Source organism: Dreissena polymorpha, chromosome 1, assembly GCF_020536995.1.
Source record: "Dreissena polymorpha isolate Duluth1 chromosome 1, UMN_Dpol_1.0, whole genome shotgun sequence".
Lineage (NCBI taxonomy): Eukaryota > Metazoa > Mollusca > Bivalvia > Myida > Dreissenidae > Dreissena > Dreissena polymorpha.
The window spans coordinates 33,280,332-33,298,908 of NC_068355.1; the positions used below are offsets into that span (position 1 = coordinate 33,280,332).

Consider the following 18,577-nt stretch of genomic DNA (forward strand, 5'->3'; position numbering starts at 1 on the left):
GGATTTGGGTTACTAGGTTATGGTGGGTAATGTATTTGGGTTAGTGGGTTATGGTGGGTAATGGGTTTGGGTTAATGGGCAATGGTGGGTACTGGGTTTTGGGTTAAGGTGTTATGGTGGCTAATGGATTTGGGTTACTGGGTTATGGTGGGTAATGGGTATGGGTTAGTGGGTAATGGTGGGTACTGGGTTTGGGGTTAAGTTGATATGGTGGCTAATAGATTTAGGTTACTGGGTTATGGTGGGTAATGTATTTGGGTTAGTGGGTTATGGTGGGTAATGTATTTGGGTTAGTGGGTTATGGTGGGTAATGGGTTTGGGTTAGTGGGTAATGGTGGGTACTGGGTTTTGGGTTAAGTTGTTATGGTGGCTAATAGATTTGGGTTACTGGGTTATGGTGGGTAATGTATTTGGGTTAGTGGGTTATGGTGGGTAATGGGTTTTGGTTAATGGGTAATGGTGGGTACTGGGTTTTGGGTTAAGGTGTTATGGTGGCTAATGGATTTGGGTTACTGGGTTATGGTGGATAATGTATTTGGGTTAGTGGGTTATGGTGGGTAATGGGTTTGGGTTAGTGGATTATGGTGGGTAATGGGTTTTGTGTTAAGGTGTTATGTTGGGTAATTGATTTGGGTTAGTGGGTTATGGTGGGTAATGGGTTTGGGTTAGTGGGTAATGGTGGGTACTGGGTTTTGGGTTAAGGTGTTATTGGGGCTAATGGATTTGGGTTACTGGGTTATGGTGGGTAATGCATTTGGGTTAGTGGGTAATGGTGGGTACTGGGTTTTGGGTTAAGGTGTTATGGTTGCTAATGGATTTGGGTTAGTGGGTAATGGTGGGGTAATGGGTTTGGATTAGTGGGTAATGGTGGGTACTGGGTTTTGGGTTAAGGTGATATGGTGGCTAATGGATTTGGGTTACTGGGTTATGGTGGGTAATGTATTTGGGTTAGTGGGTTATGGTGGGTAATGGGTTTGGGTTAGTGGGTAATGGTGGGTACTGGGTTTTGGGTTAAGTTGTTATGGTGTAAATAAATATCACATGATAAATTCAACCAATCAAACAATTTTGGGCATGCCCAAATGGGCATTCACGCCATTTGGCTCTTACCCTAACCCTAACCCTAACCCTAACCCTAACCCTAACCCTAACCCTAACCCTAACCCTAACCCTAACCCTAACCCTAACCCTAACCCTAACCCCTAACCCTAACCCTAACCCTAACCCTAACCCTAACCCTAACCCTAACCCAACTTACATGACGGACATCAAATGGGTTATGGTAGGTAATGGGTTTGGGTTAGTGGGTAATGGTGGGTACTGGGTTTTGGGTTAAGGTGTTATGGTGGCTAATGGATTTGGGTTACTGGGTTATGGTGGGTAATGTATTTGGGTTAGTGGGTTATGGTGGGTAATGGTTTTGGGTTAGTGGGTTATGGTGGGTAATGGGTCCGGATTAGTGGGTTATGGTGGGTAATGGGTTTTGGGTAGTGGGTTATGGTGGGTTAACCTAGGTTAACCTACAAACATGACGGACATCAAGTGGGCTAAGTGGGTTAACCTAGGTTAACCCACTTAGATGACGGACATCAAGTGGGTTAAGTGGGTTAACCTAGGTTAACCCACTTACATGACGGACATCAAATGGGTTATGGTAGGTAATGGGTTTGGGTTAGTGGGTTATGGTGGGTACTGGGTTTTGGGTTAAGGTGTTATGGTGGCTAATGGATTTGGGTTACTAGGTTATGGTGGGTAATGTATTTGGGTTAGTGGGTCATGGTGGGTAATGGGTTTGGGTTAATGGGCAATGGTGGGTACTGGGTTTTGGGTTAAGGTGTTATGGTGGCTAATGGATTTGGGTTACTGGGTTATGGTGGGTAATGGGTATGGGTTAGTGGGTAATGGTGGGTACTGGGTTTGGGGTTAAGTTGATATGGTGGCTAATAGATTTAGGTTACTGGGTTATGGTGGGTAATGTATTTGGGTTAGTGGGTTATGGTGGGTAATGTATTTGGGTTAGTGGGTTATGGTGGGTAATGGGTTTGGGTTAGTGGGTAATGGTGGGTACTGGGTTTTGGGTTAAGTTGTTATGGTGGCTAATGGATTTGGGTTACTGGGTTATGGTGGGTAATGTATTTGGGTTAGTGGGTTATGGTGGGTAATGGGTTTTGGTTAATGGGTAATGGTGGGTACTGGGTTTTGGGTTAAGGTGTTATGGTGGCTAATGGATTTGGGTTACTGGGTTATGGTGGGTAATGCGTTTGGGTTAGTGGGTAATGGTGGGTACTGGGTTTTGGGTTAAGGTGATATTGTGGCTAATGGATTTGGGTTACTGGGTTATGGTGGGTAATGGGTTTGGGTTAGTGGGTAATGGTGGGGTACTGGGTTTTGGGTTAAGGTGATATGGTGGCTAATGGATTTGGGTAACTGGGTTATGGTGGGTAATGTATTTGGGTTAGTTGGTTATGGTGGGTAATGGGTTTGGGTTAGTGGGTAATGGTGGGTAATGGGTTTTGGGTTAAGGTGTTATTGGGGCTAATGGATTTGGGTTACTGGGTTATGGTGGGTAATGCATTTGGGTTAGTGGGTTATGGTGGGTAATGGGTATGGGTTAGTGGGTTATGGTGGGTACTGGGTTTTGGGTTAAGGTGTTATGTTGGGTAATGGATTTGGGTTAGTGGGTTATGGTGGGTAATGGGTGTGGGTTAGTGGGTAATGGTGGGGTACTGGGTTTGGGGTTAAGGTGTTATGGTGGCTAATGGATTTAGGTTACTGGGTTATGGTGGGTAATGGGTTTGGGTTAGTGGGTAATGGTGGGTACTGGGTTTTGGGCTAAGGTGTTATGGTGGCTAATGGATTTGGGTTACTGGGTTATGGTGGATAATGTATTTGGGTTAGTGGGTTATGGTGGGTAATGGGTTTGGGTTAGTGGGTTATGGTGGGTAATGGGTCCGGATTAGTGGGTTATGGTGGGTAATGGGTTTTGGGTAGTGGGTTATGGTGGGTTAACCTAGGTAAACCTACAAACATGACGGACATCAAGTGGGCTAAGTGGGTTAACCTAGGTTAACCCACTAACATGACGGACATCAAGTGGGTTAAGTGGGTTAACCTAGGTTATTCCACTTACATGACGGACATCAAATGGGTTATGGTAGGTAATGGGTTTGGGTTAGTGGGTTATGGTGGGTAATGAGTTTTGGGTTAGTGGGTAATGGTGGGTACTGGGTTTTGGGTTAAGGTGTTATGGTGGCTAATGGATTTGGGTTACTGGGTTATGGTGGGTAATGGGTTTGGGTTAGTGGGTAATGGTGGGTACTGAGTTTTGGGTTAAGGTGTTATGGTGGCTAATGGATTTGGGTTACTGGGTTATGGTGGGTAATGTATTTGGGTTAGTGGGTTATGGTGGGTAATGGGTTTGGGTTAGTGGGTTGTGGTGGGTAATGGGTCCGGATTAGTGGGTTATGGTGGGTAATGGGTTTTGGGTAGTGGGTTATGGTGGGTTAACCTAGGTTAACCTACAAACATGACGGACATCAAGTGGGCTAAGTGGGTTAACCTAGGTTAACCCACTAAGATGACGGACATCAAGTGGGTTAAGTGGGTTAACCTAGGTTAACCAACTTACATGACGGACATCAAATGGGTTATGGTAGGTAATGGGTTTGGGTTAGTGGGTTATGGTGGGTACTGGGTTTTGGGTTAAGGTGTTATGGTGGCTAATGGATTTGGGTTACTAGGTTATGGTGGGTAATGTATTTGGGTTAGTGGGTTATGGTGGGTAATGGGTTTGGGTTAATGGGCAATGGTGGGTACTGGGTTTTGGGTTAAGGTGTTATGGTGGCTAATGGATTTGGGTTACTGGGTTATGGTGGGTAATGGGTATGGGTTAGTGGGTAATGGTGGGTACTGGGTTTGGGGTTAAGTTGATATGGTGGCTAATAGATTTAGGTTACTGGGCTATGGTGGGTAATGTATTTGGGTTAGTGGGTTATGGTGGGTAATGTATTTGGGTTAGTGGGTTATGGTGGGTAATGGGTTTGGGTTAGTGGGTAATGGTGGGTACTGGGTTTTGGGTTAAGTTGTTATGGTGGCTAATAGATTTGGGTTACTGGGTTATGGTGGGTAATGTATTTGGGTTAGTGGGTTATGGTGGGTAATGGGTTTTGGTTAATGGGTAATGGTGGGTACTGGGTTTTGGGTTAAGGTGTTATGGTGGCTAATGGATTTGGGTTACTGGGTTATGGTGGATAATGTATTTGGGTTAGTGGGTTATGGTGGGTAATGGGTTTGGGTTAGTGGATTATGGTGGGTAATGGGTTTTGTGTTAAGGTGTTATGTTGGGTAATTGATTTGGGTTAGTGGGTTATGGTGGGTAATGGGTTTGGGTTAGTGGGTAATGGTGGGTACTGGGTTTTGGGTTAAGGTGTTATTGGGGCTAATGGATTTGGGTTACTGGGTTATGGTGGGTAATGCATTTGGGTTAGTGGGTAATGGTGGGTACTGGGTTTTGGGTTAAGGTGTTATGGTTGCTAATGGATTTGGGTTAGTGGGTAATGGTGGGTAATGGGTTTGGATTAGTGGGTAATGGTGGGTACTGGGTTTTGGGTTAAGGTGATATGGTGGCTAATGGATTTGGGTTACTGGGTTATGGTGGGTAATGTATTTGGGTTAGTGGGTTATGGTGGGTAATGGGTTTGGGTTAGTGGGTAATGGTGGGTACTGGGTTTTGGGTTAAGTTGTTATGGTGTAAATAAATATCACATGATAAATTCAACCAATCAAACAATTTTGGGCATGCCCAAATGGGCATTCACGCCATTTGGCCCTAACCCTAACCCTAACCCTAACCCTAACCCTAACCCTAACCCTAACCCTAACCCTAACCCTAACCCTAACCCTAACCCTAACCCTAACCCTAACCCTAACCCTAACCCTAACCCTAACCTAACCCTAACCCTAACCCTAACCCTAACCCTAACCCTAACCCTAACCCTAACCCTAACCCTAACCCTAACCCCAACCCTAACCCTAACCCTAACCCTTGTTGTTTTCTGTCTATGTTGATTCATAGGTGATGTTATCTTGTCGTGAAGAAGCTCTATCTATCGCCAAGCTGTGTAGGCAAATCGCACGTGGTCGATTGCACTCATCTGCGTATCAAGGTTCACATCGAGGCTGGATATGTCATCGTGGTTTCTGTTGTTTTTGTCGCTGAACCAGCCGTCATCACGTCGTTGTTTCTGTTGTTGAATCCATCGTGATATTGTCTCTGGATATGGTGTTGATGCGTACCGCATTGCTTATCAATTGTGACGTATGTTAAAACCTTTGTGATCGCATTGTTGTTTCTGTTGTTGTTGATTGTACTTTTGTTCTTGGTTCCAGCGTCTTCGTTTCTCTTGGGACATTAAGATCTTCTATTGGCCATAATGCTCACGAGGTATTAACTATAGCAGTGTTCTCCTTGATGTCTTAGGCCTCGGAAGTATCATTCCAAATGCGTTATCTACGCACGTCAAACAGTTGAACGGCTGCATCTACTCTATAGTGTTTAACGTCACAAGTATTGTGTCCAGTGTTGCGTCACTTGTTGTCCTTCGAAATCTTCTGGCGTTGGTCTTCTTTTAGCGATAGAACCAGGTATTCACTTTGAGAGTAAACGCCGTGATGTTCCATTCTAATTATGTTGTTTGTTTCTTCTATTCGTTGTGGAAGGCGTTGTCTCGCGAAGTCGCTCTTCTTCGGCGTTGTCTTCAAATCTCGATATTTTTATCTGCGTCGTGGTGATACAAGTATCAGTTGTTCAAAATCATGGCAAACATTTATAAATATCCCCTTAGTTATTGTTAAATATCGTCATGACAACTTACTGTGATATCTTATTCAAAAATATAAATTCTTTACAACGAAAAAATATTAGTCAATTCCTCAAAACAAACTTCGGATAAGTACATGACAGTTTGACATCTGACAAGCCATTTACTTAATATGACTTGTGTACCTCCTTAGGCATAATCATTTTACGCACGTGCGGCCAGTAAATTTTTGACAGGCGCGCGCCACTTTATTGACCTAGAGTAATGGGTAATGATAGACGTACCTGTTCATATCATGGTTTCATAAACCTCATCTTTATCACTATAGTTTTGCCGTTGGGCATAGATTTATTGACATGTTTGACCTGTGCACTTGTAAAAATGCGCAAATATGACAGGGCAGACTTTTATATATATGCATTCATAATATAAGAACACGTATCGGTATACTTCAAAATTCAGGTCTTTGCTCCTAATCGAACTACTCAAATAATTCTTATGCGACATCGCATCTTCTGTCCATAGCGTAATTTGCTTCGATGGCACAGGGATAAATTCTCTTACTCATGAGGACGCTAAGGTTTATCAGAACCTCGGGCTCGGTATGTCCGAACGCTGATCAGTCAGCCGTGCTCATAAAATATAATTGTAACCCTTAAAAAATTATATTAGAAATTTAATGCGTACATATCGTTATATTTTCATTGCGCTATACACGTCAGATCGCATTAAATTCTTACTTACAATTACTCAAGACCTTCAATATTACCGATATCCTACATATATTTGCATCAACACAATGACGTATATACATATTTACATAATATTTTTTTTTGTGTGTCTGCCCTATTCATATTCGCAATCAACATTATTTTTCTTATTTCCTATTTTCTTTCTTTTACAATTCAGAAAACTATTTTTAAATTTTCCAATAATTTTATTTATTCGTCCTCTTTAATTTTCTTTATCGTTCTAATAAACAAAACCCGCCTTATGTTCTTTATTAAAATAATAAACAAAACTGTCTTAAATAATCTAAATTCCTAAATTCTTAATTCTGCCAATGTAAAATACTAGGTAAATTCTTTGAATATTTTTTTTTTATTTGTTCCTTCTTCGAGTTTTTCTATTATATTAATAAATAAAATCATCCACAAATTTTCTTAATTAAAATAATAAACAAAACTGTTTTGAATACTCTTATTTTTCTCGTACATTTTAATTTAATGAAAATTTACAAACATTCTAACAATTTAAAATGTATTAGTATGCAAAAAACCATAAGTCCGTACATAATCCTATATTCTAACAATACCAAAAATATATATAAAAATTCTTTAAATACTCTCTGTGTGTACACCTTTAATTTAATGATTTCCATAACTCATAAAAATAATGTAAAACTCAAAAATCTCTTTTTATTCTCAATTCACCGCTATTTATAAAAATGTACCGATAAATGCAAAATTGGCATAATTTTTATATTTGCAAAATTTGTTCATACATAATTTATTATCATCATTATTATGTTTAACATCTAACTACATAAAATTCTTTAAAACAATTCTTAAAAATTTCGTTGTCATGACGCCTTTTACTTTCATTTTCTACTTTATAAATTTTGAAATTCCCTCTCCAAGTTTGCCATAATTGTTTTAAACAACTGACCTGAATTCATGTCGCGTTGTGGTTGTGATGTTTTTATTTTTTCGGCACGTGATCGCACTTGTGATCGTACTTCGGTCGTATCCATGGTACACGGCTCCATAAAATGTACTGTGTCACGTAATTATGTATCGTTCGTGGAAAAGACACAGTAACCAACAAAGTTCATTTCTGATTTCTTTGCGTTTTATTTCTGCTTATTAACACAACACAACGTTTCCAAAATGTTTGTCAAATACAAGATACATGCGAAGCCCGCAATGGGCCCATCCTGCGAAAGCCAGCAATAATGCGACTTGTATGTTCGGCCGTTTAAGTAAGACTGCACTTCATACAACGCAGATGCCAATTTATACAATAATGGACAAATAATTTGGGTGACGGCTGTCTGGATGATTGACTTTAACATGAGTTGAATTACCTGATACGGGATGGCTTTATGTGTGACTTACATATCTTGTGCATATATATGCCAATAATTAAGCGAGACCACGTTTGTTTAACTGTCACCTGTCATTTAACATGAAAATATACACAAATTAACAGTGCTGCATGTGTTTACAATAGACATAACAAATTAGTGAACCCAGCCATGGGCCATAACTTGGTGCATTTTTTTCGTCTTATTTGACGACGACATATGATGCCCATTTATGCATTTCTTCATGAAGACAGATATTATGTATTCAGTTACACCGAACAAGGAATATACATGAAATACACCAATTATGCGACATGAAATACATCAATTATGCGACAGTCTAAAACATTGCTATATTCTCTCACAGTATCGGACTTAGGCGGTATGTGTAACATTGTGATTTTTAATTTCACAAACCATTTGCCTGATGTGGAAATATAGATCTATTAATTGTCGAAATATGCAATATGATATAAACTCGGGTTTATTTAAGAATTTTAATAATTGCTTGGATAAAACTATTAATATATGTATGATGAAGTCATTGTTTACACGACGCCACAGCTTGCGGTTTAGGGTTTCTCAACCTCCACGCAGAGATTTGACTGGAACCATCATAGCTGGTTCAAACCCTTGCCTTCATAACCGACCACGTGATGAAAGCCTAGCCACGTGGTACAATAGTTTTACCGTTGTTATATTTACTTTTTTTAATTAAGGCAATTTTTTTTATTAACCTAAACTTAAACACTATTTTCAAAATATAAATGAAAATAATATAATTTTTCATAGTATAATATTAAAAAAAATCCTACCGAATCTGGTAGGATTTTCTTGTTATGTCAGAGATGGCATGTTAGAGCAAGGAACGACAACTCTGCGTGGAGATTGAGTGTTTCTATTCCTCTTTGAATATACGTATCTTTATTCAATTTTAAAGGGAACTTTTTGCAGTTTGGCAAATTAACAAAATTAAAAAAAAATTGTTTCAGATTCGCAAATTTTCGGTTTACTTATGATATTTGTGAGGAAACAGTATTACTGAACATTTGCCATGGTCTAATATAGCCATTTTATGCATCTTTTGACGATTTAAAAACCTAAAAATTATAAAGCGCGAAACGATTGAATAATTTGTTGTTGTCGTTTAAATTTGTGAAACTACGAATATTGCTTATATAACGTATAAAATACGCATGTAATGTATGCTTGGCAGGATAGGTAAGTTTGCTAATACGTTTTTACTTCAGGAATTCGGGGGTCACTGGTTCGAGCCCTGCTGCGTGCTACTTTTTTGTTTAATCCTTTTTTAATTTTTATTTTTGATTTTTTACTGGAGCTTTTAAAATTTCATGTTTACATTTATCAATATAAAGTATTTGATTACAAACTTCAAAACATGCCAAAATCTGTGAAAAGGCCCCTTTAACACTACACACATTTGATCAAAATGAGTATCGTATTTTTACATATAATTATTAGTCGCCCGCATGGTCCATTTTGCCCCGCATTAATTTTTAAAGCATAGTTTTTATTTCTATTCGTTTCATTTTGGTAAACCCTACATATTTTACGACACATACTGTTTATTGTTCTTTAAACTGTTATTAATGCAAAATGACACCATCTAATAAGCTGTATGCGCTTGGTAGATGATCATTACACAATGACTTTTGTTATTTTGCACCTTACGCTCACCTCTAATATCGCAAATTAAATACCACTGTACTTGTATTGCGCTCGATCGCTCACAAGTTTCGGAAGACTATTCCGTCGATCAATTGCTCAATGTATTGTTACTAAACCCAATGCGTTCTATGTTTCTAGCAAAAGTGTGATATTTTTATTTTTTTAATTACACTTTCTTCGGATTGTTTTCGTCAAATTAAGTTTAATCAAAATGTTGTTTATGTGTAAAAAGATAATTGCGTCAATAGAAAATCACACTTTGTCAACAAAAAGTAACGCTACGAAGGTGGATTTCTTCTTTTTTTGTAATCAAAGGGTAAAACTATGTCGTTTTAATATAAAAAATTACGTCTAAGATCTTCTTTATGTTTATTTCAAGTTCCACCATGTTACTTGAGCGATACTGCGTTTGCCGCGGGCATTCTACCCTTGGAGCAAAGTACTGTAACACCGCAAAATACTCGTACGTGACGTCACCATTTACGTCATTCATTATATATATATATATATATATATATATATATATATATATATATATATATATATATATATATATATATATATATATATATATATATATAGGGTATTTGTTGGATTTGGGAAATATCGATTTTAATTCACGGGTGATCAATAAAAATATTGTTTTTTATGATCATGAGTGAATAAAAATCAATTTTCACAGAATGCAACGAATTTTCTTTTTACTTTCTGCAATTTACAAATTATTATATTTGTAAAATAACACACACGCTATTTGTAAAAAAATAGTTCCGGTATAACAATATAAATGTCACTTTAATGATAGCGTGTGTTGATCTTATCACTTTAATCATAAGGGATAGAAACGATGCATTATTTGTGTGTGTGTATGTTTATTTTGTGTACCGGTAGTTTGTGCATATTTTATAACTTACGAGAGTACTTAAGAGTACCCGGGGTACTTTTAAGTAGGAAATGAGCCGACAACGACCAATTTAGCAGTGTTTGCATCTCCATGCAGAGTACCTGGTGTACGCCCATAATCCGGGCGGATTCGATTTCAAAAGTTCCGGAGCCGTGAACGCCGAGAACACGTGCGGCGACTCCATGTCCACCGTCAGAGAGACGCTGATTGTGAACATCATCAATACGGTACGTCAAGGGCCTCTTTTTCATCGCTCTAGAGAAACAGAAGTGTGCATGTTAAAGCCTTTTAAAGTTTGTCATATGCTAGGTTTAAGTTCTAAGGAAGGTGAGATGTTAATTGCATTCTCATTGGTGAATATTTTAACTGAGATGTGGCTATATTGCAAGGAAGTAATGTTTGTCAATAAATGCTATTTAATAAATGTTTCTATGAATTGAACGCGGTTGCACTATTCGTAAATAATAATTATTCAAATAAAAATTATCGACCAGAACCAACTCATATCTTTTATATGTATCTCGCTCTGGGAAAACGGGGTCATCTCTGAACGAAAATCCACCTTATAAAGAAAGTTTCGTCCCAGATTAGCCTGTGCGGACTGCACATGCGTATCTGGGATGACGTTTTACGCTTTTTTCCGTAGGCACCGTTGATTACTAATCCTTGGGGTTCCAGTGACGTCGCCGAGGACGTAAGCGGAACGTTGACGTTAAAGACGTTGGATTTTGTTACTTTCGATAAGTCTGATGCCACCTGCTCAATGACGAGCGCTGACGGAGGACCATTCGCCGTCACTGGTTAGTTCATGATCTCTCGTATTAGTGTAGAATCATTATTTTTTGTAGGGTATTAATTTTCTTTGATTTCTTGGGTCGATCGATTTACGAATTTAACACAAACACATCTGAAAATAAACGACGCGTTTTCCTCATGCGTTTCCCAAATTCATTATTCCATGAATTAAGCTTTTGTGGTATTTATTTGTTTTGTTTAAAAGTTTTTTTATGTTTTCCCCTTAAATTTGAGGAAATGCCTTAAGTCATATTCACAAAACTCCTAACCTTAGAAATACGCCTTAGGTTGACCGTTTTTCCCTCAAAGTTAAGGGACACATACACCTCCCTTAAGTCCAACGAAATCACCTTAAAAATGGCGTCGTAGCAGACGAGTTTTCGTGGTTTTCGTCATTTTTCGACAAAAATCCATCCCAAAGGTACGTTTTTTCTTTGAAATGTATCACCGTTCTTATCAGAGACCGATATGTTTTCCGTTGACTTTCAAACTCCGGTTTTTAAACACTCTACTGGAAGTAAAATCGTTGTCATCTAATGCGAATTTCATTTCATGAATACAACAATAGATTTTTGTATCATTTAACGTCGTTTCTCAGTATGCATCATATATTTGAAGAGATGAAAATAATAGGACACAAGCAGGCTTTATGTACTTGTGCCTGGGATGTGTTTACATATCTGACAATGTGGTTATACTGTATCGCATGTCAGATTGTGTTTATCTTTCCCTTTTGCAATGTCTACGAATATGTGTATTACTTTAAACACGGAATTATGAAGTAAGTGCAATCTATTTTTCTGTTTATTTGCTTTTTCAGAATGGCTAGACGTTTTATTCAGAGGGTAGATTTACTAGACAGTCTACAAAATTCTGAACTTATTGAACGCTACCGTTTGGACAGACAGGGGATTTTATTTCTGAATGACCTACTTACTCCTGTAATTGCACCAACAAACAACAGAAACAATAGTTTGAACAGTATAAAAAAAAATCTCATTTCATTACAATATTTTGCGACATCTACCATTCAACTAAATGATGGTGATGTCCATGAGGTTTCTCAACCCACAGTTTCACGGGTAATTACACAGGTTACTGATGCGTTGACAGAGCCTGAAATTGTAAGACAATTCATAAATCTACCAACTGCTGCGGGAGAAATCCGCCAAATAAAGGAGGATTTCTACAATATTGCCAGATTTCCGAATGTAATTGGGGTAATAGATGGTACACATGTCCAAATACAAGCCCCACATGTGGATGAACCGGCGTATGTCAACCGGATGGGATATCATTCAATAAACACTCAGGTAATGTTGTTATTTTCAAAATATCGAAAACATAGCTATATATATTGTATTAAATTCTTCGACTTTGTGAATCAGTGTTCAATGTTTTTTTTTGATTAATCATTAATAATATAAACACATTTTCAATATATGCACACAGTTTATGATTTATTCTGATAACCTTTTCTAATGTGCACAATAAACATGCTTATTTGGTTAAAATGCCAAAAAAAATCCAATAATTAATTGGGAGCCAATTTGCGATTCTTCTTTCGTATATTCTCTTTTTATACTGAAATGCATGGATTGTGAATGACATTTTAATATAACGTCTTATTTGTTGTACATATGTTTTTCTAATATGGTATAGTGTACTATGCTACAAATATAACAGTGGTAAAAAAATATACAATTGGAAAAGAATATTAATAGGCCTACTATGTTTGTATCTCCATATTATGTTTTTTTACAGATCATGTTTGATGCCAATTGTCTTAGTAGAGACATTGTACCGCGATATACATGCATGCCAAAATATCAAGTTGCCATCGTCAATATCGCAAAAGTTATGACCAAGTTTAAAGTTGTGGGACAGAATGACAGATAGACAGGCAAAAAACAATATACCCCCGATCATTCAATCCGGGGGTATAAAAAATCAAATTAGATACAGGGTAATATACTTTATTTTGTGAAACGCATTGCAAGCAAACATTCTAATTGTTAGTTACTGTGCACTCAATGATATTAAAACAATTGTATCAAATGCAATAAGACATTGATAATATCAATGAACTTTCATAAATTGAATAACAACAATGGCTTAATAGTTAATACATAAACGTCATTACAGCCATTTGTCTTCCCCAATTAGGGAAAGTACCTTACCCATTTGTTGAAATTAGTGCGAAAAATCCTGAAATTGGGAAATTTCGCGTCATGAAATCTTCCAATTGGGTATGATAGGGTTTTTTAATTGCTCAATGGTATCAAAAGCAAAGTGATAATTTTATTTGTTAACTTGCAGATAATGCTCTTTTATGGAACAAAATTGATGTCATTTGCCTTCCTTTTGGGAAATTTTCAGACAGCAATTGTAGTTTTTCTTCATTTGGGAAAGTACCTTTTACGGGTACATTATAAAGCAGGGGAAAAATCGCTGCCATAAAATACTTAATTATGTTCATACTTTAAAAGGAAGTCATAAAAAATATCTGCAATTTAAGTGTTTGGATGTTAAGGAATAAACTTATTTAAAGTAATTAATATACCGGTACGATAAAAATTATAATAACACTTACGGCTGGTAAACCTATGTCTGTCCAGTTTATGCCTGGACATACCGAAGTTCATGTACTCTTCACCCATCAAATGAGCGGGGAGGGTGTTTTCTTGTAATGTAAAGTTGGGCGCTCGTTGTTTCGCCATTTTTTTCCAACTATCGTCTGCATTCACTTCCGTGTTTTTTACCAAATTTGTGTACATGTTTGTTGTTGATTAAGAGATCGACGACAACAGCATAAAATCGATACAGATATTTTTTGACAGCTGTTTCGACAGACGCCGGAAGCGTAAACCTCTTACATTCTGCACTTTTTATATTATTTATTCATCATTTACACGTAATATTAAAGTCTCCATAACGCTCAAAATCTACGAAAATTTCGGTAAGTATTTCGTAAAATAAAGTTAACACCTTAAACATCAGTGTTCCTTATAGCAATAGCCAAATTTTCAACGCTAAATGAGGTATGATTACATAGATTTGTGTAGATACAAAATGCTCGTTTTTATTTATTTGTGGCCACAATTAATTCCCGCGATTATATCTATTCATACGACACACGAACACCATTTTAGTGTTCATGTGTCGTATGAATGTATATGCAAAACAATAATAAAAACGAGCATTTGTATCTACAAACATCTATTTTACCAGACCACATCTGGCATGGAAAATTCGGCAATTGCCATAAGGAACACTAATTTTTAACTGGGTAAGTTTATTTTACGAACAATTATACGACATTTTTGTTGATTTTGAGTAGAAATGTTACTTTAATGATATTTCTCATTAACACGTTTGTGCGCTAATAACATTCCGCCATTTTGCGAGCACTTTTTAACGTCATGTTCTAAATATAGTAATATTTTTGGCTTGACGATTCCAGTTATAGAATTATTTTTAAACGAAAACGCATTTATTTTTCCTAAGTATTTAAGGACAAATCTTACCTTAGGTTCTACCTAAGGGACTTTCTTAGTAAGAAAGTTAAGGAAATTTTTGCCTTAGGTAAATTCTTAGATAATTAAGGAAATTTTAGCCTTAATACTTAGGTGGTTGGTGAATACGGGCCCTGGACTTTGAGACAAAGGCAACGTATAATCTTGACGTCACGTGCACTGACGACCTTCTTCAAACCACGGATACTTACGTCGTCAAAGTCCAAAACGTCGTGAGTAACGTTGATATTAACGTATTGAGTAACGTTGATATTTACGTGTTATAGTAAATCTTGATATTTACTTCGTGAGTAGCGTTGATATTTACGTCGTGAATAACGTTGATATTTACGTCATAAGAAACGTTGATATTTACGTCGCGATTAACGTTGATTTGTACATCCTCACGAGAGCGTCTTTCTGATAAAATTGGTTTAAATGCATGCGCATTAAGTGTCGTTCAAGATTAGACAGTGCCTGTGCACGAAACGACACTTCAAGCAAATACATTTACCCATTTATGCCTAGTGGACTCTCCCATCCTTCTAAATTGGATCAATTTATTTCCAAAAAAAGGGATGTCGAGTATATTTATTTCTATATTTAGAATATTTCTTACAGAAATTCCTTTAAGCAAACAGCGCAGACCCAGATGAGACGCCGCATCAAGCGGCGTCTCATCTGGGTCTACGCTGTTTGCCAATGCCTTTTTAAAGACTCTAGGCATAAATGGGTTTAGTCAAGTTCCAAACGAAACCCAATGTATACTGTATCATTTAAGGGTCCAAAGATAACGAGTTTGCCGACGGCGTCTACTCTGGACGAGTGGCAGACTGCGGAAAAGCTACTCACGACGTTGACGTTAGCGGAGGACGCGGCTGACTGCGTTTAAACGTCACCGACGTATAACGAGTTTAACGTCAAATACGAGCCCGCCACAAAAGTTTTAAAACAGTATATACCTATTTATTTTGGCTCTACTGCATAAAACACCTCAGGCTTAATTAAACGCTATTGAGTTTGTTTTCTGCGTAACTTGGTGTCTCTGAGACTGGGGATCAAAAGAAAGCTTCCGCAGTGGTATTCGAACCCATGACCTCTCAGTCGCTAAGCGCACACAATATCCATTACGCCACGTCCATCTATACATACAGGATAGGCTTACATTTTTCTTCTATCTTTAGAAACATTGATGAACATAATTTCAGTATAAACAGTATTTTTATGTCGTCAGTTTAGGTTATAAGTATTAGCTTTCAGTAATTATCATATTCTTGCATCTAGTGACGTCATTCAAGTTCTTTATTTAAACAACTTCTTTATGACGCCACTATTTTCAGTATGTATAATATTAAAATCGCCAAAAGACAAAATTGAAGTATATTTATAGAACAGAATAAGACAGTTTATTTGATGTAAGCATCAGTAACTTGCATGTACAAAAACAAGCATGCGTTTGCAGATAATACAAAACATACATTCTTTTGAAGACATGCCAGTAAATTAAAATAAATAAACATGTTTTCTTGAGAATGTCCCATATTCATGACGTCTTTACGACTGCACGATTTCTTTTAGTATGGGTGATCTACTACGTCAGCGAGGCGGTTGCGGGGCGGTCGCTTAGCTACGACACGAACCCCTTTTACAACCTGCATATTGAGTACAGCGACGCCGCGGGGGTCTAGGGGCGGAGAGGATTTTCACCGTCCATATTAACGATAACAAAGTACCGACGAGCGACAACCTTAGCACTAAGCCGAACAACATATGCTTGATTAAGGACGCCTTGCGAGAATTCTTTATTTAGATACTTTTAGATAGCGTTTTTTAGATACTTTAAAAATAAATTCTAGTATTACTTATATATATATATATATATATATATATATATATATATATATATATATATATATATATATATATATATATATATATATATATATATATATATATATATATATATATATATATATTATATATATACTATTATATATAGTATTGTATCAACTTTGATCCATCTTTGTATTGCGCATTATGTCTTTTTGTTTGCCAAACGACGTTACTTTACTGTATTACGTTGACGTCACTTCTTGTGTTTATGCTTCGAATCATACTACTGATGACAGCTATGGCCGAAACATGATTTATGTTTAAGATATCAAAAAAAAAAACGTGTTTGTTAAAATTAAAACGGGTTTATGAAATTTATTGATTTAATATAATTTCTTTAGTCTCCCGATATAACGTCTTACGGTTTGTTTTAATTAAAATCGTTTAAACAGCTTTGTGTGCCTTATACGATATGGTAATCACGTGACAAAAAAAGATGGTGACGTCCATGCCGAGACAGGTATTTTTCGCCGTTTTATACGCTTTAATACTTGTATTAATTGTTTAAATGCCGCTCACTTTCCTACCATATCAGCAAGAGGGCAGGAGCTGTAATTTTGTGACCCGCTAAGACATTTCACAGCGTAAAGTCGATGTATAGCGCGAATATTGATACGTTATTCACGCTTATCCATTTATTGCCGATATGGCTGGAAAGTGAGGGACATTTTAACAATTAACAAACGTAATAAATGGTATACTACGGAATCCGGATAATGCCATCTACTAGTATAATCTCGCCCTTCTTTCAGCAAAGGCGACACTAGACACACAAAGTGATACACGATATTTTGCGCGACAGTCTCGGTGACGCACGATATATTTAACACGATATATCGCGTTTGTGTAGGTAGTCCAAAAGGCAATATATCGTGTTAAATATATCGTGCGTCGCCGCGACTGTCGCGAAAAATATCGTACGTTGCCGCGACTGGCGCGAAAAATATGGTGCGTTGCCGAGACTGTCGCGACAAAACATCGTGCGTCGCCGCGACTGTCGCGAAAAATATCGTGATTCGCTTCGTGTGTCGTGTTCAAAGGGCGACACTAGACACACGAAGCAATACACGATAGTTTGCGCGGCAGTCGCGGCGACGCACAATATTTGTACTGTTCAAAGGATTCCGTAGTATACGACACCGTAAACTACATGTCAAGGCATGAACGTCGCCATCATGTTTGTCACGTGATTATCCCATCTGCCTAAATGACTAACATTTTATATTTGTGCAAGCAAAAGATGTTAGAATTTCTTATAACAAATTCTTTCTGAAATTTTCCATATCAAACACATAAGATTTACCCAATGAGCTTTTTTATTTTTACCATGAGATTTCCTGTTTTACATAGTTTTACAGAAATTGTATTTAATTATCCTCGCTCTAGGAGAACGTGTCTCAATGCATGTGCGTTTAGTGCTTTCCCGGAAAAGCCTGTGCAGTTCGCACAGCTTTATAAGGGACGACACTGGCGCTGGCACCGGCTTTGAAGTTCTTTAAACGAAAAACACAATAACAGCGGAAAGTGTCGTCCTTGATTAGCCTGTTCGGAGGACTAGTTTTATAGAATCAACCTTATTTTGGATCACGATGCCATTGAGTTGCTTTAAGAATCTTCAAACTGTTTTATTGAGTCTTCAAACGATTTTACCTGTCGTCATAGGGTTGCCTATTACAAAACTTAGCCTCGTCGCAAAAGACTTCAGCGCTACCGACACCGTGTTTACCGCTACCGGAAGTGACGTGGAAAACGATAACGTCATCTACAGTATGCTGTCCTGTACCCCGAATGCAACGTGCCCATTCATCATGTCTCCGAGTAGGTTGTTCAGTAAGCATTTTACGCGGAGTGAATCATTTACGCGGTAACGAAGTGT

The 18,577-nt window shown here is 37.6% G+C and overlaps 1 long non-coding RNA gene across 3 annotated transcripts; it reads left to right on the forward strand.

The window, feature by feature from the left end:
• Nucleotides 1–7,604: 7,604 nt before the first annotated feature.
• LOC127876228 (uncharacterized) lies at nucleotides 7,605–16,605 on the forward strand. Of its 3 annotated transcripts, XR_008047745.1 has the most exons (8): nucleotides 7,605–10,057; nucleotides 10,595–10,725; nucleotides 11,145–11,298; nucleotides 12,114–12,606; nucleotides 13,058–13,259; nucleotides 14,923–15,041; nucleotides 15,590–15,762; nucleotides 16,387–16,605. It is a non-coding gene; the product is annotated as an uncharacterized LOC127876228 (long non-coding RNA). The 3 variants fall into 3 exon arrangements; XR_008047744.1 differs by lacking the exon at nucleotides 7,605–10,057 and having other exon boundaries at nucleotides 10,291–10,725; XR_008047747.1 differs by lacking the exons at nucleotides 7,605–10,057; nucleotides 13,058–13,259 and having other exon boundaries at nucleotides 10,291–10,725.
• Nucleotides 16,606–18,577: the final 1,972 nt, after the last annotated feature.